At 35.8% G+C, this 23,599-nt stretch overlaps 1 protein-coding gene across 2 annotated transcripts in view; it reads left to right on the forward strand.

The window, feature by feature from the left end:
- taf3 (TAF3 RNA polymerase II, TATA box binding protein (TBP)-associated facto) overlaps window positions 1-23,599 on the forward strand; it is a 61,139-nt gene that overhangs the window by 7,048 nt on the left and 30,492 nt on the right. The window contains exon 1 of one of the 2 annotated variants that reach the window (XM_067427033.1): window positions 6,304-6,431. The exons of the other annotated variant lie outside the window; for it this stretch is intronic. The gene's annotated coding sequence lies outside the window, so the exon portion shown is untranslated. Of the gene's footprint in view, window positions 1-6,303; window positions 6,432-23,599 lie in introns of those variants that run through there. 2 annotated transcript variants of the gene reach the window in all.

Below are 23,599 nucleotides of genomic sequence, written 5' to 3' on the forward strand. Positions count from 1 at the left end.
GTTCAGTCCTGGGGGAAGAAGGTAATGGGAGGTAGAGAGAGAGCGATTGCATCTGTACACTGAAATTACCAGTGATCACACAGGCTGATAAAGTCTCTCCGTCTATGCAGAGAGAGAACAAGATTATGATGACTGCTCTGGAAATTTACAGCTGCAAAATGAACGCATTTCAGTTTTGAACCGCCCGTCGTTGAGCCGCTAAAACATGGTTCTGTTTGTCTTTATGCTGTCGAGTTAAGACGGCTTTAACATAGTATCCTTACCAGGCACAACTTGACAGTTTTCCTGCAGAAATATGTGACCCTGGACCACAAAACCAGTCATAAGTCGCACGGGTATATTTCTGGCAGTAGCCAACAATACATGGTATGGGTCAAAATTATCGATTTTTCTTTTTAATGCCAAAAATCATTAGGATGTTAAGTAAAGATCATGTTCCATGAAGATATTTAGTAAATTTCCTACCGTAAATATGTAAAACATTTATTATTAGTAGGAATATACTTGGCTAAGGACTTCATTTGGGACAACTTTAAAGGTGATTTTCTCAATATTTTTTTTTTTTTTTTTGCACCCTCAGATTCCAGATTTTCAAATCGCTGTTTCTCGGACAAATATTGTCCTCTCCTAACAAACCATACAAATATGGGAGGCTATTTATTCAGCTATCAGATGGTGTATAAATCTCAATGTATAAAACTCAATCTCACATACTGCATGTCCCTCCATTCTGAAAGAGTGCATGCTGTGCAGTGCGACAATCACGGTCTGACTTTTTAGAAGGCTGTGTGGTTTGGGAATTTGGACCAATGAGATTTGGATGGGTGTGCCTAGCCTACCTAGCATGACCCCGCAAAATGGGGAACCAAGCAACAGGATGTTGTATTGCTCATATCTTGTCGCCGTCTTGGCTTGTTGAGATAGAATCTGCGATTTACTAAACAGAGACTGTATGAATGCAACTCATACGACTCATGAATTCATCTCAGTGTATATATATATATATATATATATATATATATATATATATATATATATATATATATATATATAAAATGTGTGTGTGTGTGTGTGTGTGTTTATATATTATATATATAATATACCTTTTTTTCTGTATTTTTGATCAAATAAATGCAGGCTTGATGAGCAGAAGGAACTTCTTTCAAAAACATTACACTTTTGGCCTGTACTTACATATATATATTAGTACAGGCCAAAAGTGTAATGTTTTCGAAAGAAGTATATATACTTCTTATATATATATAAGAAGTAGATATATTCTAATATATATATATATATATATATATATATATATATATATATATATATATATATATATATATATATATATATATATATATATATATATATATATATATATATATATATTTGTTTTTGGAAAGTTAGATTAAAAAACATGCAAAAATTGTTGCAACGCTCTGCTCTCATCTTTCATATTTTTAATTAAAATGTCCATGTCTGCTCTGCAACAGCAACACTGTAAAAATTATTTAGAAAGAAACTTAAGCAACCGGGTTGCCTTAATTTTGAGTTCATTGAAATTAAAGTACATTGAGTTAATACAATGAACATTTTTTGAGATTCGACAACCTTTATTAAAATATTATTAAAAGATTTTGTAAGCATATTGGGTAATTGTGTGTGTGTTATTTCTGATGATATTTTCATGATTTATCACATTTTTTATGTGGTTCAGATACAATAATATTTTGAATTTCTATTTATTAAACAAATTTCCTTCATTGTATCAACTCAAAATTTTAATTTCAATAAACTTAAAATTTTAAGGCAACCAGGTTACTTACTTTTTTTAAGTTAAACCAACAAAAACCAACGCTTTTTTTTTTTTTACAGTGAATGCAACAAAATTAGAATGCAGTCATCAACAAACCTATCGACTTTGCATGCTTGCTTTTTTAGACCCTTTATTTTAAAATATGAATTGTGTTGCATGCCACTTGGAGACAGTTTCTCTTTATTATAATGGTAGCTTTTAGATTTTACTGCTTTGCATGCTTAATTTAATGCTGCTGCTAGTTCTGCATGCATGCGACATATAATTTTGCTAGATTTGTTGCATTGCGGGCATGCAATATAGACAGTGTTGTTCATTCTAACAGGCTTTGCTAGTTTTCCAACATAGACCATTTTATTGTTTATAGTGGGAGCTGCTCTGCCACATTGTATGCATACATCATAGAAAGTGTGCCATATAGAAAGCGTTGCTGATTATAAAACTTTATAAGTTATAAGTACTCTGTCCCTTTCTGTCATTAACACACTCATCCCACCTACACAGTGCTACAACGGAACTAGTTTTGTTGCATCTCGTCGCGCTGCTCTCTGGAAGTGTAGACACTGCGAATCTCCTTGTCCAGAGGCGCTGATTATTACCTCAGTCTCTGGCGGCGTTTGCGCCGCGCTTCTGTTAACTTATGAATTGAGCGAGCTCTGTATTTGACTCGCTTCGTTATCGGCTCTTTTCAAAGCTTCACAAGGGCGTAAAATGATTAGAGGAGAGTCTGACAATGCATGAAGAGATTTGCACAGTTTCCGTAGATGTCAGGTGCAGCCGTTACACTCTAAAAAGAGAAAAGGATGAATATTAAAGGCTCCCGTCTTTTCTCCTTTTCTTCCGCCGCGACATTCACATCTTCTTTAGAGAGAATAAGGCCCAGGGCCCGCTCTGATTGGTGAGGGTACGCTCCCGTAGCCAGGAGAATCCGACCTGATGAAAAGAATTTTGTCTTTTAAGTATAATAGTCATTACTGTCTCGCACTCTCGCTGTCTGTCTTTCTCAGGTCAGTCATACTCGGTTTCTACCGATACGGCGCTAGAGCTGGTGTCTGGTTCAAGAATACTCAGAAAATGCTGAACGTGTTTGGAAAACAGTTTAACAAAGAATTTTAATTTAGCATCTTGCCATCTTCCGGGCTTGTATCTATTTTTACTGTCATTTTTTTTAATGAATATAATTCTGTCAGTTTTAAGAGGCCAATGGGGAGACGATTTTAACACCCAGAACGGTCTTTCTGCCATTGAAACACGTGGAACGGTTCCAGATTGGGCACCGGTACCCTATCGGTAGAAAAAGGGCTTCGGTGTGCTGTTTATGTCTGTCTGTGACACTCTCGCTGATGTAGTAACTCCTGTATTATCTCTCTCCCCTCCTCTTATCTCAATGTATTTCCCTTCCTCGTCCCCCTTTGCTCATGGAGAGAGAGGGCTATCTGCTCTTTGTAGTTTTCTGACTATTTATGTCGGACAAGGTCAGAATCGTTTAAACTTGCCTGGCTCCCTCAGACCTGAAGATAAGATGAGAGCAGAAAGGATTGGGATCGATGGAGGAGTGCAGATTTATTCTCCTCTCTCTCCCCTTCTCTCCCTCTTTGTCTCTCGTCCTATCCCGCTTGCTCTTTTACAGAGGTTTGGCGCATTTGGATCCATTTGTCTTTTTTACTTTCCGTACGTCGGGCCCTTTAAAATACTGTACCTAAACGGGCCACTTTGCTCATCCAGATCAAATCAAAGAGCAAATTAAAACGCTATCAAATAAATCTGACGGACAGCTTGTTTCTGCAGGACCAGAGGAGAAGCCTCAAGAAATGTCCATGTGTTTTTAAAACTTTAAAGCTTTTTTTAATTCAGTAATATGCCGTATGCCTTAAATGAATAATTCACCCTGACATTAATATTCTGTCATTATTTACTCACCCAAGTTGGTCTAAGCTTTCTTTCTTTCTTTCTTTCATGGAACACTATAGAAGTTTTGAAGGATGTTCATGCTGTTCTTTTCCATACGATTGAAGTGGATGGTGACTAAAGCTGTCAAGCACAAAAAAAGAACACAAATCAGTTTTATATATGACCTCAGATTGAAATTGAAGCCTTTTTTGCTCCATGTATACAAATATTAAATGATTATATTAACTGAAATGGTTTTTTAAATGAAAACTAGCAGTATGTGGTGACATGTCACAGTCTTTGCCACTGAATCATTTATTCAATTGATTCGTTCAAAACCGCTGATTCATTAATGAATGAATCAAGTCACTGTCTTAATCATTTTCATTTATAGTCATTGAATCAATGACTCACCTGATCACCCCAACAATATCACATTTGCAGTCGTGCTGCTCATGTGATATTGCTTAAAAACAACTGCGGGCATTTTTTACACCCATATCTCAAATTTTGGTAGCATAGATAATCGATATCTGATAATAAGATGTACAAGATTATAAGTCATTCCTTTTACAAATAATTGCTACGTCATTTAAAAAATATTGTGATATGATCATTTTAATATTTCTCTATGTAGTTAATAGAAAATGAGAACTTTAATTAACATATATTTTTGTCCCATTCATATGGTTTTCTTCACCATGTTGATAATGTTGATACTGTCTACATATATATGCGGATGTAATTTCAGAAACTTTGCAGCGTGTAAGTGGCCATTGGTGCTAACAGCCCAAAAACAAAACTATTATTCAAATTCTGAATGGATTATATATCACCTAGAAAGCGCACAAAGAGCCCTCCCTTTATAATCACAAATCTGTAACTCATCTCTAGTCAGTGCAATCTCAGAAAGTTCCTTTATAAGTAATAAAGTTGTTTACACTGCACAGTGAATCTCTTATTTGCATCGTGTCTACACTTTGTTATAATGAGAGTGCAGAACTTGGCACTTAACAGTGGATTCGGACGAATTTAAACCCCTCTAATTGTCCAATGTGTTCAAGAAATCAACAGATATGCCTTTGCTTGGATACATTGCTCAGTGCTGCAAAACGCATTGTAAAGAGAAACCTTTGTTGCCTCACAGAACGCAAACACATACACACTGGATCGCTTTCTAACTCTGTTTAGCTAGTTTCCAATTAATAGTTTTATCTGAGGCTGCGCCCACATAGAACTGGGCCTGATCGAGTCAGTCCTACCAGTGCTCCTAAAAAATGTTTTCACTGTAGAGCCCTGGTTAATTGATATATAATCACGAAAGGTTTGGCCAACTTGTACATCTCTACAAACAAGCACAGCAAACCTATAGTTAAAACAAAAATTGTTTTTGTATGCATTGGTGTGTTACGTTTTATTTTTACATTCAGAAAGAGTGTATAAGATTAGTAAATATAACTTTTTTTTTTTTTTTTTTACTTTTTTTTTTTTTTTTTAATTTAACTATACTCAAAACAAGAATAAAACAAACAAATATAATACCAACATACATTTTAGTGTCATTAATTATAAACTACATTTATTAGAAATTATTAATATCCTAACCAATTATTTAAAGTGAAATGATGTGTTTGGGAAATGCATAAGTAAACTTGCCTCACAAACCTCTCTCTTTCAACACAAATCTGTATGCGCTTTCCCATGTTTTGTGTGCTTTGCACACTTTGGAATATGTTTCAGATTACCAAAAAAACTACTTGTATGAAGGAAAATACAGATTTCTCCCCAAATCTTGAAGCCCTACTTCATTTTTGGAGCTCAAAAGTCCCCTTTCACTTATTGTATAGAAAAGAGCAGCTGGGACATTCTGCAAAACATCTCCATTCATTTGTTACAGAAGATATCCATATGGGTTTTATCAACAAACGATGACAGCATTTTTTTTCGTGCGAACTATCGCTTTAGATGTGTTGGCTAGGTGCTGTCGAGTGAGCTCTCTGTGTGTGTGGAGGGAAGCCTCTGGTCTTATGTTACTCTGTCGTGGCTTTATGATAGATGGCTCAACCCAACCCTACTGCCCCCTGTCACAACCGTTTACCTCCCCCCGTCAGCCGACTGCGTGGATGAGAGCGAGTGTGTGTGAAAGAGAGAGAGAGACAGAGAGGTCCGTGTTTGCTCGTTGCCACTTTCTGACTGACAGGTCTGGGATGACTCCCCGCTGTACTGGGCCAGGTACCGTGAGCCCGTCGACAGTGTGTGTGAACGGTAGACAGACAGGAGCCGGCTATTGGGCTCGGCGGAGAGGTCACCTGACCCAGGATCAGTCCTGGAGAGCGCGCTGCCCTCCTCTGCCCAGGTGTGCTAACACAAAACGTGTGTGTGTGTGTGTGTGTGTGCCACGAATTTCCTCTTCTATCTTTTATTCCCAGGCCAAACTCTCACATTCTCTCAGGTTTCTCTCATAATTAGGCGACTTGAAAGCGTAATCGCGGCCGCCTCGGTGAGATCTTCATAAAACACATAATCCACTCCATTTTTATGTCTCCCAAAGAATCGTTTGATTCTTTTGTCACACGCTTCCGTTTCCAGCATGTCCCATTCTTTTCGTCCTCACCGTCGCTCGCTTTTCATTCTCTCTCTCTGTGGCGGTTTTGTGTCCTTCGTACCAAACCTGATCCTCTTCGTAACTGAAGCGCGTGTGCAAGTGTAAAGTCTTCAAATACAGGTATGAGCAAAGTCAAGCTTATTTTATCTCTGGGAAGTTTCGTGTCGCAGCATGATGTGATTTATCATGGCTCCAAGTTAGAACTTTACAGGTGGATCAGAATATTGTTGTCTGTTTTATTTAAAAATATAGCCTAATTTTTCTTTTTGCTTTAAAAAGGGATGCACAATTGTGAAATATTCTGTATTATGGTCCATAATAGATATGATGGCTGATATTTTAAATCTGTACCTGATGTCTCAATAATATGTCCTGAATGCCCAGGGTCAGAATGAGAGGTTTTCACGTTAGTTGATGGTCCTGTTTGTGAACCAAAAGCCATGAACCAAACTTAAAATATTTCAGTTTCTGTGACATATTGAGCGGTGTCATTACAATTAAAGTTAAATGCACCACCAAGATAAAGTTATCTAGCTGATTAACAGATAAGAAATGGTTGAATTCGAGAGAAAATTAAGACACTGTCACAATATTTATTACATGTGGATTTTGTTTTCTAGCACAAACCTGTGTTTGATTTTTATAACTAACATGGAGTTGCATTATGATTTTTTTTTTTGAAGCTTAACCCTTAGTGTTGTACCCTACTGTGTTATAGCAATAAAGGCCCAGTTTTTGAAACCTGGCATACTATGGGTTTAGGAAAAGCCCTGATATGATCAGCTTCTAATATCCAGATTTTAAAATAAATAATACGTGCATAAATACATACATTAATATTGTATTGTACATATCGCTTCGGAGCATCTGCTAATTCAGAACAGTTTCTAAATGAAGTAATAAATACACAAATATAATCTAATTGAATAAGCTTTTAGTTTTCATGCCTTAACAGTAGAGCGTCAATGATTTGTTTAGATTTAATAAAACGTGAATAAAGCAGTTATGTAATAGGAGAGGGGAATGGAGGGGTTATTTATGAGGGTAAATGATTTAGTCAATGGCATATGTTGATTTAATTTGATTGGGTGTGATGTGGGATTTGCCTGACTAAGCTTTTATTCTATTATTTTAGAAAACTGTCATTTTACTGATGCAGCATAAATCGCACAGTAATTAATATATTTGAAATGCACCATTTTTAAAATTCTAAGTGCATTGCATTATTTAGTACATATTCATGCTCGAGTAAATATTTAAACCTCTAAAGACACACAATTAAAACCAAGACATTTTTTTTTCTTTTTTGTGCTTTGCTGACTTTGCCGGCAGAACGGAAGTATGCATAAATCACGATTCTTCATTTTTTAAAGAAATTGTTATAAAATGATACATGTCTTCATTTAATTGGAAGTACAAATCAGTTTTCTTTTTGTGTTTTCATTAAAAAAGAGATATATTTGTGTCACATGTTGATGAATTTATTCTTTTCTTTGTTGATATTATACATATTTTTATCTAGGTTCTGTTCAGAGGTCATGATATTTGTGACTTTTAAGTTCCCCCATCAGACCTCTTGTAGTACCTCTGCTTCCTTTAGATGGCACTCTTGCACCAGCCAACCTCTTTCCTTCTTTCTGTCATTCTGTGTCTTTCTCCTTTGCCGTCGGTCTGTCTCCAGCGCTCAAACCTATTCCACGTGTTTTCTCCAGAATCTCTTTTTTGTTGTTGCTGTGTTTGTTTATATATAAACGTACTGTACAATATGTGCATGCACAGTGTGCAGCGGCTATTGACCCGGTCTGTTGTCCTCGCTGTAAGTGTAGGTGTCATGTGATGATTAGCTTTGCCAGGCCACCATGTCTCTTTCTGGCATTATGATATGAAAGACATGCTCTTCCAAGCCGTGACTCTGGCAGCAAAAATGCTGTTCGTACACTTGATCGCCACCTACGAAATTCTCACCCACATGCACGCCCAATTATGTGGGGTGATACCTCAAAGTAACTGCCTTACAGCGTTTCATAGTGCATTTACGCTTATTTGGGTCTTTCTTAAACTGTCGTTCTTTATCTTTTAATGCACAGTGTTGCTAACCAGTGGCCTTATTAGCTTAAAGCTTTCCATAGCAATTATTACGGCCATTCACGTTGTAAATACGTTGCTTTAACATTTTAAATGCAATTTTTTTTCCTCGATGCAAATGTAACAATCTCATTGTAATTACGCCAAATTCTCGTAATAAATGTTACATTCGCATTTTAAATAGGCTACATTTTCATTCTCAATGTAGCATTCTCGTTGTAAATTCTCGTTGCAAATGTTACATTTTGGTTGTAAATTTTACCTCGTAAATGCGGTATATTCACATATTCTCAATGTAAATGTTACATTTTCGACATACATGTTACATTTTTTGACGTAAATATTACAATTACATTCACGTTGTAATTCTCATTCTCAATGTAAACGTTACATTCTCAATGGTAATGCTATATTTTCGTCGTAAATGTTACATTCTTGTAGTAAATGTTACATTCATGTCGTAAATACATTCTCAATGTAAACGCTACATTCTTAATGGTAATGTTATATTTTCGTCGTAAAAGTTGCATTCCCGTTGTAAATACATTCTCGTTGTCAATGTAAACATTGCATTATCATTGATTGTAAATGTTCAATTTTCGCCATAAACGTTACATTCTCATTGTAAATGCATTACATGCACCTTGTAAGTACAATCTCAATCATAATGTAAATGTTACAGTCTCATTGAAGTGTTACATTCTCGTTTTAAATGCGTTTACTTTTACAATGTAAAAACAATCTCATTCTCGTAGTAAATGTTACATTCTCAATTTAAGTGGTACATTATTGTAAATGTTAAATTTTTGTCATAAAGGTTACATTCTCAATGTAAATGGGTTACATTCATGTTGTAAATACAATCTTATTCTCAATATAAACGTTACATTCTCATTGTAAATGTTATATTTTCGTCATGAACGTTACATTCTCATTGTAAATGTTATATTTTCGTCATGAACGTTACATTCTCATTGTGAATGTATTACATTCAGATTGTAAGTAAAATGTAATTCTTAATGTAAATGTTACAGTCTCATTGTAAGTGTTACATTCTTGTTTTAAATGCGTTTAATTTTACGTTGTAAATGCAATCTCATTCTCATTGTGAATGCTACATCCTCGTCGGAATTACATTTTCATTCTTGTTGTAACTGTTACATTCTTGTTGTAAATACGATAACCTAGTTGTGAGGGATATGCAAAACTGCATATTTTTTTCAAATCAACTTTATATCTAAATGTATGTATGGGCCAAATAATCGTTTATTATGCAAATCTACACAAAAGCAGAGATTAATTGAAGTGCAACCGTAATTATCTTCTAAATTTATTGAGGATGAATAATTTGTGTGTGTTTGGTTAGCTGTAGACACAGATCAGATGCAAAATATGCGTTTAATGTATACAAATTATGTGTATATAAAATAGGCCAAATAAACGTTTCTTTCACAAATCTACACTAGATCATTTGAAGACAACAAATGCGATTAATTTGTTTGTGCTTTGATGGCCGAAACAAAATAGTTAAGAGACGGAACTTCTCAGAGAGGGTTACCTATTTGTCTATATTAATCCTCGCTAAAGCACCACCACTAAAAATTATTAAAGCAAGTAGAAGTTAAAATTATTTAAAACAAACAAGTTGACCTCACTAATGAACTAGTCGGCTGTTGGACCATCCATACACATTCCTAGTAGCGGTTTCATTTCAGCCGAAGGTTCCTATGATGTTCTTGTTTCCTGAAACCAATAACTTTTTGATGGAAATTCATATATAAGCTTGTGTTACTGTTGGACTTGGTGAGTTTTGGTCAAAGTTGTTTTGTTTGTGTCTTATAATTCTTTTAACTGATGCTGTGTGACTTAGACTGTGTGTACTGGGCTTGGTTCGTCCGGTGGATGGGAGGGGTAGGAATGTAAATCCTTCCCCAGAGAGGGTGACAGGCTCGCGGGCTCAACAGAACCTCTGCCTCTGGTCCCAGGGCGGGTCACTCTTAACCCGAGCTGAAATAGCCAGTTCCGTGTGTATGTGTGTGTGTGTGTGTGTGTGTGTGTGTGTGTAGACAGCAAACACATCTTTATTTGGATGGCAGCTACTTTCTACTCCACCATAAACCTTTGTGACTAATATTATATACATTTTAGGGGTGTTAAAAGATTGATCTGACAATAAAAAGTTAGTACATTGCATAATATATTAATCAGTCATATTCACTATAGCCTATGTAATTGTATATATTCATTACTTCACAATAAAACCTATTTTCTTAAAAAAAAACAACCTTAATTCTGATTTCCAATCTACTTCCGTCATGTATTTGTTTTTAATCAATGTTGCAGTACAGTATAAATAATTCAATCAGTTATATTTGATTTGTGTCATCACATTTAACATATTTAAGTATGAATTTGAATAAAATCCAAATTGATTCAGATTTGATTCAGAGAGTGGTGAAACCAATGGACTTATTGCCAGAGCAAATATCTATGTATGTTTCTTAATAAGGTTATATTTTGAATTCTGGTTTCAGAAAGAGAATAAATGCTGATGAAATAGATTTGTTCGAGATTCATCAATACAAAGACAGTTAAAACATCTTGAATTCCCCGGTCTAAAAAATATATGAAAACATTTATTAAAAGCATTATTCATAGTGCTGATGTCAACAATCTAGTTCCCCCTCAAATAAAAGTGTTACGCTCTAAAGGTGTGTTACAGGGGTTCTATTGTGTGTGTGTTCAGTAATTGGGCTCTCTCATACACACACACACAGTGCTGCTGAAGCGTTTAGCGGTGCCAGGGAATTAGTGTGTGTTTATTGTCCTAGCAGAGAGGGAGTCTGGGTAAGCACTTAATGCCACCATAGGAAACAAGAGGTGGATGAGACCAGCATTCTGAAGGAGGGCGGAAAATCACTGCACACGCTGCAAGTCAAGAGGTGCTTTTACCGGAGCAGAAGGAACATTTACATTATTGATATAGTCTCGTTTCTGCACAGTTCAACTTTCCGAATTAATTTGAATTGCGATATAGTTCATTACATGAGTTATGTTGCATGATTCTTTGCAGTGTATTTGGAATGAAGAGCGAGCGTTTGTATTAAATATGAAAATGTGTGTAGGTTTTGTATGGCATTTCTGGGATCACTTAAAATTCGTTTGACCTATACGGCGGTAATCTCCAACCCATCTTATCTGTTTGACGTGTTCTCTTTTGATACGGTTCCCACAGACATGGAAAACCTTGGAATATCAGGGAGTTTTAAAATAGTTTAGAAAAGTCATGGAAATCACTAACCTTAAAAAGGTCAATATATTTTTTTATATATAATTTTAATTCAAAATCTGGAGTATTCACAAATAAAAATAGAAAAGGTGTGTGAACCTCATACACACACGTTACTAATCCCCATTTAAAAGTTTTAGTTTCCTCATATATATATATATATATATATATATATATATATATATATATATATATATATATATATATATATATATATTATGAGTTCAACATTAAAGACTTAACATGCCATGTGAGCTAACGATTGTGCAGTTATTCTGCCACTTTATATGTCTCATGGTACAGTACAGTAAGTTTCCACCGCCCCTAAAGCTTGTGTTGTGTGATGAGTGACCTACAAAAACTGCTGATGGACCTTTTTCCCCGTAATGTCATGAGCATCTAAAAGATGACACACCTGCCTGTTATTTTGAGTTTCCTGATGTGTATGTCTGTTTGCATCTCTTTCTAGACAGGCTTGCTTCACATCAGGGTTATTTTTGTTTAATATCCTTCAAAATAGCTCAAATGCAGGACACTACAATAAAAAAAATTTTCCTGGCCTATTTGGAAACATAGTCGTAAAGTAATAAATAAATACATTTTTTAGCAATGAATGTAGGGCTGTCAAAGTGGCTAGAAAACAAAATGTTATACTTAAATATTACAAAAATTTAGTTTTTGTTGGAAAAAGCTTTTATCTCCTGAGGCCCCAAGAGGGCGCAATGAGTGAAATATTAATGCACAGCATTAATATTATTATTATTTATTTGTGTGTTTATAAATAATTTTGTAAATTGCATAGACAATTATGAACCAACCCAATCTCACAGCATATTTTACGAGGTGGCTAATTCATACGAATTTGTATGACCTCACTTGTACAAATTCGTAAGATTTTTGCAAACAGTAATTTTGCAAATTTGACAAGTTGCCCAATTCGTATGATTTTGTACGAATGACCTACCCCTAACCCTGCCGCTAAACCTACCAGTCACTGTGATTTAGACAAATCGTACAAATTCATTCAAATGAGGTCGTACGAATTCATACGTTTTAGACACCTCGTAAAAAAACATACAAATTGTTCGAACAGCGTCATGGATTTATGCATAATTTAATACAGTTTAATTTATTTCATTTAGTTGAACAAATTTTTACTTTACACTGCTTTCTAAACATGCTCTTTTGCGAGATGCGAGTGGAGCGGTCAAGCGCTTGTTTACATATAAAACAATGAAAAACGGCAGAGCAGAAAATGTGTTCTGTGTCAACGGCTTGGTTATGGTTCTGACGAAACCAGGATCTTCACGGCATTGAGCTTCTCTATTTCTGCCAATGAATTTGCATTTAAAAATTACTGCATCTTGTGCACGCCAATCGGCAACCTCCCCCGGTTTCTGTTGAAGCCAATATGGAAGTAACTTAAAATGCAGTTCCTCAACTGGCCACTAGGGGAAGAGACTGGTCCCTCCAGAAGAGAGCAGAATCTAATTGAGCTCCATGTTAAAATGCCGAACTTTACAGCAGAAAAAAAACATGTTTATAGCCTGGTACAAATGATGGTTTTGGTCTATACGGCTAATTTTGCCCATCATGACAACTATAAGGGGGTGAATTTTTTTTATAACTCATTTGTTCACATTATATTAAGCCTTAAAGTTCTGCATAATTAAGGGCGTGGGAAATTTGAGTGACAGGTGGATAGCCACTTTTCCGCTGTCTGTTAGTTATCGCGTCACCTCACCTCAGCTCTGCCCACGTCCCACCCCTTTGCCCAAATTCTGTTATTTGCGAGATGACGCGCTGGCAAGATGGCGGCGGCCAGCTCATCTTTACTTTACGCTTCAAAACTGCTCTGCAGAGTCCTATGAGGGACGTCACAGACACTACGTCCATATTTTTTACCGTCTATGGTGCGCACGCCTAAAATTCGAATGCACCGTTTTTCGACGAATATTCAAAATTCAAATTTGTATTCGTCAGCATTGTCCAGATTGATGTGTCGGAATATATTGTGCACGTTTTAGAAAATGTAAATATGCATTTATTCATGCTGTTTTTTAATGTATTATTACCTATTTTGGTTACGCTTCATTCATTCTTAAATAAGTATGGAGTAATATTTATTATCTACAAGTACTTACCATATAGTGTTAGGGCTTGTTAAAGGTTAGTTACTTGTAATTATGCACAATTTACTGTTATTACTGTAGTATTATTACTGTTATTACTATGCATGTAGTTAACGTGTAACTGCTTCTCCTTAAAATTAAGTGTTACCCCTATTTTTTTCTTGACAAAATAGAACTATTTGAAAAATATTTGAGTATGGATTTTAATTTTGTTGTAATACCAGATTACACCATTATAATGCTATAAACATCCAGCTATAATGCTGTAAAACTACGACACACATATTTTAATTTTAATTTATAATTTTCAACAGTTTCTTACTGAAGCTTTAAAGAATATCACACAATCACTCGTTTTTGTGATTTTCGAAAACCTCCTCTATGTTAGCTAGCGATCAAGTTGGGGTTTACATGACTTAAAACCACAATGTACTGTATATGACTGACAAACATATAGCGTAGAACTGGGCCAACCCTGTCAACAGGTCCAAAACTCTCTCACCTCGCATGGCCACCCATCGTTTTATTGACGAGTCCTGTGCATAAAATTACTCTTGTTTAATTTCTAGCTAGATTAGCGTTTTCTTTTGTTAAATAGCTACCTGTTTTGATTTTGTAGCTTCATAATGCCGTCATAATCTTTCCAATGCTAAGCGCCTCAGGTAGAAACATCTAGAGATGAATGTTTAGCAGGAGGGCGACCCTGACCTCGAATTAGGTCCGTTTTTAAATCTGCACTCAACAAAGAATTGACTTTCACTGTGCCAATATAGGACTGTCATTCAGAATATTGGCAGACTGTAGCAAAAGATAATTACTGGCTAAGGTTTATGTGATATAAATGATCTGTCAGAAGGCAGAATGAGGTAGTTTCTGGTGTGGTGTGTCGGGGGCTGTGGAGCGGAGCAGGAAGTACTTGTCCACCGAAAGAAAGAACAGTAGCTAGATAACGGCTATCGGTTTTGTAGCGCCGCAGTTACGGCTTTGCCTGTACCATCATGCGTTATCTGTAGTGAAATTCTGCATTTATGCATTATATCAGAGGCTATGCTTCTGTTTGTGTGAATGTATGTTTTGCGCTTGATGGATTTTCTTTTTCGTTGTGCTTGTAGTTTTACCTCTGTCATGTACTAAATGTAAGGTTTGTGGCCGACTCTATCTTAAATCGATCCTGTTAAACCTTCATTAGATGGCAAACCATTTCACTTTTAATGCGTCATATTTCTGCTTTATTCAAATTATTGTGTACTACTACAGTATATTTAAATAACCCTTAATATATACACTTTAAAAAATATTGTTGGTTTAACTTAAAAAAGTAAGTAACCTGGTTGCCTTAATTTTGAGTTAATTGAAATAAAAAATTTGAGTTGATCAAATGAAGGAAATTGGTTTAATAAATAGAAACTTAAAATATTATTGTATCTGAACCACATAAAAATGTGATAAATCATTTTTGGCATGTTTCACTGCGTCATCACAAATAAAACACACAATCACCCAATATGCTTACAAAATCTTTTAATAATATTTGAAAAAATGTTGTCCATTCTCAAAAATGTTCATTGCATTAACTACAATTTTTAATTTCAATGAACTCAAAATTTTAAGTCAACCAGGTAACTTATTTTTTAAATAGTTGTTTACAGTGTACAATATATAAGGCTGCATTACCTATATAAGCAACGAGTGCTATTACATTTTAATAAAGCATTTTTTTTCAGAATTTTAGCTTTTTCATAACGAAGCTAATCCTAAATTTATCTTCAATCTTAATTGAAAAATGGTTGCCATTTTGTTTCTTTTTAGATATTTAGCTTTTATTCTTAATTGATCAACCAGTATTGAGCATGAATTTAAGAAGCCAATAACATATGAAAACACACATTCTTCAGCTTTGAAAATATGAAAATTTCTTTTTCTTATTAAAGCCAATTGGGAACAGGCAAAAATTAGCTTGAATTCTTAATTGATCCGCAATCTGCATGCAAGAGAGCAGGAAATATTCCTGAACTTTGGAAATATTCGTGGAATCGGTTGGTAAAGAAAGCAATGATTTAAAACAGAACTACAGACAGACCTACGGAGGGCATACAGCGTAGACGGCCGAGGATGGAGAGCGAAAGATTGGATGGGAAGATGGAGAGGTGGGAAAGACGGAGGGGCCGGCGACGCGCCTGCAGAATACAAACAGGGTTTTTTCCATCTGGAGCGTTTGCCCTCATGGCACTAGCAGAGGCAAGGAAACACAGCTTAGATTAATGCACTGATAGAGGGAGGGAGAGTCGGGCGAGGAAGAGAGATAGAGCGACTGGATGAGAGACGGGCAGAAAGAGGAGAGTCCAGGATTAATTGAATGACTTCTGGATTGAACTCGTGATGGAGGAGTCTTCAAAACGAAGAGCTGAAGGAAAAAAAAAAACAGTGGCGACTCAAGTAAAATAACCTCAGCGGTAAATGATTCATACCGTTTTATTTTTACGGCCTAAACGCATTCTAAGCGGACCTGATCCCTCACACTTGCATCGACCGCTACGAGATATAAATAGTCAAACCTCATTCATCACTGAATTCGGGCGAAACCTAATCCGTGTACTCTGTATCTCGCATTGTTATATAGCTCCGTTACTTACTTGGCTTGTAACAAATGTTGGGAGATGTGGCTAACAGACAGCAATATGCCCACGTGGCATTATCAGTTATCGCTGACTGGGTTTCTCCGCGGCCCGCGGCTCATCGCATTCCAGACACAACGTGATGGACTGCAGCTGAAACGCGAGAGAATCCGATAAACGTGTTCACATCGACTCGCGCTGAAACATACCCTAAGACGTAGCCACATGTGAATCCTAGTCAAGCGGTGCAGATAAATTCTGCATGGGAGATTGCAGCGGGGCTTTTCTCTTCGCAGAGTTAGTGTTGGCGTTCGCGTCAACCGGTGTGTTTAGTGATTTAGTGGTCATAATTTATATGGCATATTCATAGACTCTTGCATAGTAGCTTCACTATAAAAATGCAACTTTTTTTCCCCCCTGTACAGTAGATTATGCAGGTATTCCTTGCATGGATAAAAAAAAAAAAATGCATACTTGACTATCCCATAATGCAGTGTGCTTGCCCCTTCTTTGGTCCACAAGTTCATATTGAAGCCATGATTGAATTTTTTTTTTATAAAAAAAAAAATGAAAATCAGCCAAGATTATAACTGGATGCCATTTGATAAGGGTCATCATAGCAAAAAAATAAATAAAAAAGAAGAAAGTGGGTGTATTTTATTTAAAACACCAATTTTTGTTTGTTTTGCTTGTTCTTTCTTTTCGTTCTTACATGTTTGCTTTCGTTTATTTCTTGTTTCTTCACTCATTTGTTTGATCATTGTTTATTTTTCCCCCCACGTGCTTTGTTCTTTCCTATTATTTCTTGTTTTGCTGTTCTATGCTTGCTTTTGTTTTTTGTTTGCTTTACTTCAAGTGCATATTAAAGCTATGAATTTTTATTATAATTTTTGTTATTAAATGCAAAATCTGGCTAACTGTTTTTTATTTCAAGATAATAACAGGATGCCTTTGATAATATAGTCCATAATAAGGCCATGAAAACAATATGCCATACTACTTTGGAGTAAATAGTTATTCTGTATTTCTTTCAAACTTCCTTTTTTGTGTTTTTGTCTTCTTGCTTTCGTTTAGTTGTGTGTTTGTTCACTCATTTGTTTGATCATTGTTTATTATAATTGTTTTACCCCTTCATGCTTTTGTTTCTTTTCCTTTTATATCTGATTTCCTTTTTATCTGCTTGCTTTTGTTTGTTTACTTGCTTTTTTGTTCGCTTGCTTTTCTTTCTTTCTTTCTTTCTTTCTTTCTTTCTTTCTTTCTTTCTTTCTTTCTTTCTTTCTTTCTTTCTTTCTTTCTTTCTTTCTTTCTTTCTTTCTTTCTTTCTTTCTTTCTTTCTTTCTTTCTTTCTTTCTTTCTTTCAGTGTTTTCTCTGTTACACTCTGCAGTATCAGGAGTATAGTTCTGTATCAGATGTTATATCACGCTGTAATTCTGTTGTTGATAAAGTGTTTGGCCCTGTGCGTGTTGTGCTGCTGTTATCATGAATCACACAAGCACTTGAGAGTGTGTGTGTGTGTGTGTGTGTGTGTGTGTGTGTGTGTGTGTTATCACTGATCAGAGTGAGGTCGTCTAGGCCATGTGTTGCTTTATATTTCATCATCTTAGGCTTCTTATCTTCTGTTGGCTCCACATAACCAAGCCCCTAATTCTGTTTTACCACTGACATACACACAAATATACCACCTGCAGAAACCCACATGGATCCATGTTACGAGCGGTGAGGGAAAAGGGATCGAATTATCACGGTCTTCTGCAAATTTTCGTCTCCGTGTTATAAGATGATTTTCACCAAAATGTCCACTGCTGTTATATTGATCAGAACTGAACTAGATGACATAACTGTGATGTTTCTCTCTGAGGAAAACTCTTGCAAAGACACACAAACACGGACACAAAGTTCCCAGACGCAGTCTGGCCCCATCTTGACCTGTGTTGCGGCGTTTATCTAATAACATAATTTAAGGGATTTCCTGAGCGGGTTGAGGAGTGCAAATCCCTACACACACGCACACACACACACACACACACACACACACGCACACATATACTCACACACACACACACACACACGGTTATACATGAATTTCTCTCTGTATATTGTACTATGTCCTGAATGACATGTAGAAAGTGTCTAGCTGTAATCTAATTATCCGTGTGTGTTTGTGGAGATCTATGTGTCAGTTAACTTGAGTCAGTTAGAGAATTACAGCCAGTTCGGACCCAAACTCTATTTAGTTGTAACATTAGTTAAAAGTATTCATCCAGCTTCCCCTCAACTCATTCCATCCAAAATGCACGCACGCACGCACGCACGCACGTGCACACACACACACACACACACACACACACACACACACACACACACACACACACACACACACACACACACACACACAAACATGTTTACATCTAAGCAAGAATTTATCATATACTTCTACTGAAATCTCTACCAAGCCAAAAAAAAATTATGTATTTTTGGATATTCTTCAAATAATTTTTCCGGTTGAGGATGTCCTCATTTTTCCCCAACAGGTGGATTGGTAAAATATATATTATTACTTAAAAATATTGCATCCATCCATCCATCCATCCATCCATCCATCCATCCATCCATCCATCCATCCATCCATCCATCCATCCATCCATCCATCCATCCATCCATCCATCCATCCATCCATCCATCCATCCATCCATCCATCTATCTATCTATCTATCTATCTATCTATCTATCTATCTATCTATCTATCTATCTATCTATCTATCTATCTATCTATCTATCTATCTATCTATCTATCTATCTATCTATCTATCTATCTATCTATCTATCTATAACATTTTGTTTTGTTATTCATTTATACACAATGAATTCCCAAGCTTATGTTGGATATGTATAATACACATTATTCATTGTCATATTTTATATGCACTTTACTTCTTGTATATGTGCACTTTATATACTGCCTTTACTCACAAATAAAGCATCATTGAATCAAAACTAAACACCATTTTTAGACTTTTCCCAGTGCTCTTTTTTTTTTTTTTATCTCAACACATGCACAAACACACAACACATTCTCACCAGTATGCCGTCCTTCCTCGAGCTCCCATCTTTCTCCTCGGGAGTTTCCTGTGGTTGCGCCGAGCTCAGCAGCTGATTGGTCAGCCCCTGCGACGGTTTAATCACGGGGATGGGTGTTTTTTGGGAGTCTTGTAATGACTTCCGATTTTCTCAGGGAGGAAGCAAAATGTAAATTAAGCAATTATGTATCTTAACGAGGGTAACACGGTATTTATAGACCTTAATAACCTTAAGTGGGCCGGTTTGGAAGCTCGTCAAGGGAATTAATGCAGTCTAAACAGCCTGCTCTCCTGTTTGACTTGGAGTGCCTCCCTCCACATGTCTGCTGTTGCACAGAAATATGAAAATGAGTTTTACAGTCAACCCTAATGTTGGCTGCACAACGCATACTAGAGCTCTTTGTGCTTATTTTTGTCTTTGTACTTATATTTTTCCTAACTTTGTAAGAAATGCTGTGCACAATTCTAGTCTAAATGCTCTGACATGTCGATCCTTGGAGCACATGTGGGCTACACAAGTTCAAGTCTGGATTGTGACATTTCTCTATCCCGCCATTTTCTTAGCTTCTAGTCTTATGTTTAATATGTAAATAGCCATTTTATCATTGGAAGCGATCAAAAACAGCATAGGAAATGTATTCAAAAATAGGTAAGATTGCTTGATGCTGTAAACAAATTTATAGGGGAAAAAAACTAGTCAAGCTCACACTCGTCTGTTTGTGGACAACTGCATTGACCCATACTTAGTTATGACCTGGTCTCCTTTAAGGCAACACAAATATACATCTCAAGAGTATATTTTGGTGTGTTTTTGCACTCAAAGTGTCATTGTTCTGCACTAATGAGAAAAGTTCAGAAGGCTGATTTGACATTTGAAGTGAACTGGAACAGAGCAAGTGACTTCTGCGGTAAAATACTTGGCCTGCACAATTGTGCAGACGGCAGCACAAACGTATTTTTGTAGGAGTAAGCACCCAGTCTTTTTAAGTCAGCCCCTCATCTTAAATGCACTTTTAATATATTGGGTTTTTTAGATTGAGTTGCGTGTGTCTCAAGTGGTAGGCTAGTTTGGGATTATATTCCTCCCATATTGAGATTGAGAAGCTTTATTTTACCGCCTGCCTAGCAGTTTCTATGATTTTAGAAAATAAAAACAAATTGGAAAAATTAAAGCAATCTTAATGCGCCAAGATGAGAGCAAGACACATTTGAATATGTTTCCCGTTGTGTCTGGGGAAATATGAGACCCTCTTGCTTTCTTCTTGTCGTGTTATTATTGTTTTTATTTTTATGTGGGGAGTTTTAAGTTTAAATGAAACCCAAATATAAAAATAATCCTCATGACTGTGTCAAGGTCAAGAAGTTTCTTAAAATATTAGCTCATTTGACCCACATGTATTTGAGAAAATGTTTTTTTTTCTGCTTGATGGTTACACTGTTAAGTTTTGTAAAAATGTAATACTTTTTACCAAAACCATTTCAAACTAATATGAATACAAAGAGTGTATAGGTAACACTTTACAATAAGGTTTCATTAGGTAACTACTTTTAACATGAACTAAAAATGAGCAATACCTCTACAGCATTTATTAATCATAGTTAATGTTAATTTTAGCCTTTACTACTAATACATTATTAAAATCAAAAGTTGTATTTGTTAACATTAGTTACATTATTATTAACAACTTTATTGCTCATTGCTAATTCATGCTAGTTAATACATAAACTAATGTTAACGAATGAGACCTAAAATGTTACCTGTGCATTTATAATAATTTGACACAATTTTTTATATAGCCGTGGGCAGTTTTTTTGGAAATAGGCCTATAGGAGTTGAACTCCTATATCAACGTCTCTCGCTTTGTTAAATGAGGCTTCAAGTTGCATACGAGAAAATTCACCTGAGCGAGTACGTGAAGGTGTGTGTTCGGTTGTCGCATTGTGTGATTTGGTGTGTCTGTAAGTCACCTGTGTGTGTCGAGACTGATACACGGCGGCACCAAGTGGAATTTGTCCTGGTGCCATTCTGTCGAATTTCTCCCTCTTTTTTTTTTTTATTTGTATTTTTTTTTCGTACGGGCGTGAGGAATCCTGGCCCTCTCTATCACAAAGAGATGCAAATCTCTCTCTCTCTCTCTTGCTCAGTCTTCTGCCGTCGTTCAGCCGTTACAAGAAGGGCAGACTGCTGGCGCCGAGCTGTTTGGGCTCTCTTCAGTACACACACACACTTGTACACGCACACTACGGCGTCACACAACATACCGACACACAACGCATGCACATGCATGAACTTTGTGTGACATTTCACCCATTATTAATGAATGCAAATATATAAATATGCCACACACATGCATACATTCGGCTCTACATGCATTAAATGCATCCATTAAGTCTTAATGAGGCGTATTGTTGTGTTGCACTGGCCATTTAGGAAACAGAAGAATGTTCAAGACTTTGGTCCCACAACCCTCATGCGGGTCCCTTCCACTAGGCGGTAGACCCCCTCTGTCTTTCTTCTCTTCCTTTTCTCTGCCGTTGCTGCTTTTCCTTGTAGTTCATCGAAGGGTGAGGAGTTCATAGACTGCGAGGCGGTCAGCTCAGGTAGACTTCAGGGCGGTGACCTATCTATGCAAACTCACCTTGAACCGGAAACATTGGATTTCCCCCCCCTAAATTTCCCTGTTTTTTTGTTGTTGTTGTTTATACTTGAAAACAGTCCGACCTTGTCGTGCATCATAATGTGGTAATGAGGTTAAATTGTGACATTCTTCCCCGCGTATAATGTCCTGGTCAGTTTCCGAGAAGATTCTCTACGCTGTATTTTTGGACTTTATTTCTCAAAGCTGGAGAAACCAACGCGGGCTCGTACGTCAATCACGGGTTGGATGTTTCTGACCAAAAGACAAAGAGATGAGCGCAAAATCGCCCGGTCACTCCGTGCGAATTTAGCTCCTTTATTTACCTACCAGAAACTTTTTAAAAAGTTTATTTGACTGCTTCCATAAAAAAGTCATGTACAGTGTTTATTGACTTGAAGCGCCGATTATTTATTCTGGCTAATTTGAAGCAGCGGTCTCCTCTCCCCGTTCCTTCGACTCTCCCTTCGTGTTTTCGGATAATCCCGGGCAGCGGTAAAGGAGTGGAGTCAGATGAAAGATTAAATAAATAAATAAAGCGCTTTGGATAACATTCCCCTCCGATTGACCTGACCCTATGACCTGAGAGACTCTCACAAAAAGGTCACGACCTGGCCACAGGAATGTTCATTTTGAATTGCACTTACAAATACCCTCGTCTAGCAACAACTGCCCTTACCTTTCCCATTATACCGCTTCCTTATCTGTTCTGAATGTTTCATAATCCATAATTATGATATAATATGAATTTTTACGTAAGATATAGTGTAAAGATTGTATTGGCATCTGGATGTTCTGAAAAGTTTGTCAGAAGCCATTTAAAGAATTATATTAATCATATAATAGTCAAAACATGCTTAATAATTAGTCTTGTTAAGTTCTTTATTGATAATACAAAACAAACAAACAAAAAAATAGCAGCCCGGTGCAAAATTAGACTGACAAATTAAAGCAATAACAAAAATAATATTAAAGACATGTACATGTATTTCATTGTTCATTTTTTTAAAAACCTTGCTAGGTAGAATATATATATATATATATATATATATATATATATATATATATATATATATATATATATATATATATATATATATATATATATATATATATATATATATATATATTCATTATATATTATATATATATTTTATTTTATATATATAATATTATATTATTTTTAATATAATATAATATATAATATTATATATATAAAATTATATAATGAATATTTTTCATTAAAATTACAAAAAAAAGAGATTATGAAAAGTAAACTTTATCCATTTCTTTTTAAAATTGTATTTATTTTGGCTATGTTTTGATAATGCAAAAAAATAACAGCCCTGTGCAAAATTAGACTGGAAAATTAAAACAATAACTAAAAGAAATATAATAAAGAAATTTTTATTTAACTGGCACAATTTTTTTTTTTTTGCCTCTGATATATTGC

This window comes from Pseudorasbora parva, chromosome 20, assembly GCF_024679245.1.
Source record: "Pseudorasbora parva isolate DD20220531a chromosome 20, ASM2467924v1, whole genome shotgun sequence".
NCBI classification, from domain to species: domain Eukaryota; kingdom Metazoa; phylum Chordata; class Actinopteri; order Cypriniformes; family Gobionidae; genus Pseudorasbora; species Pseudorasbora parva.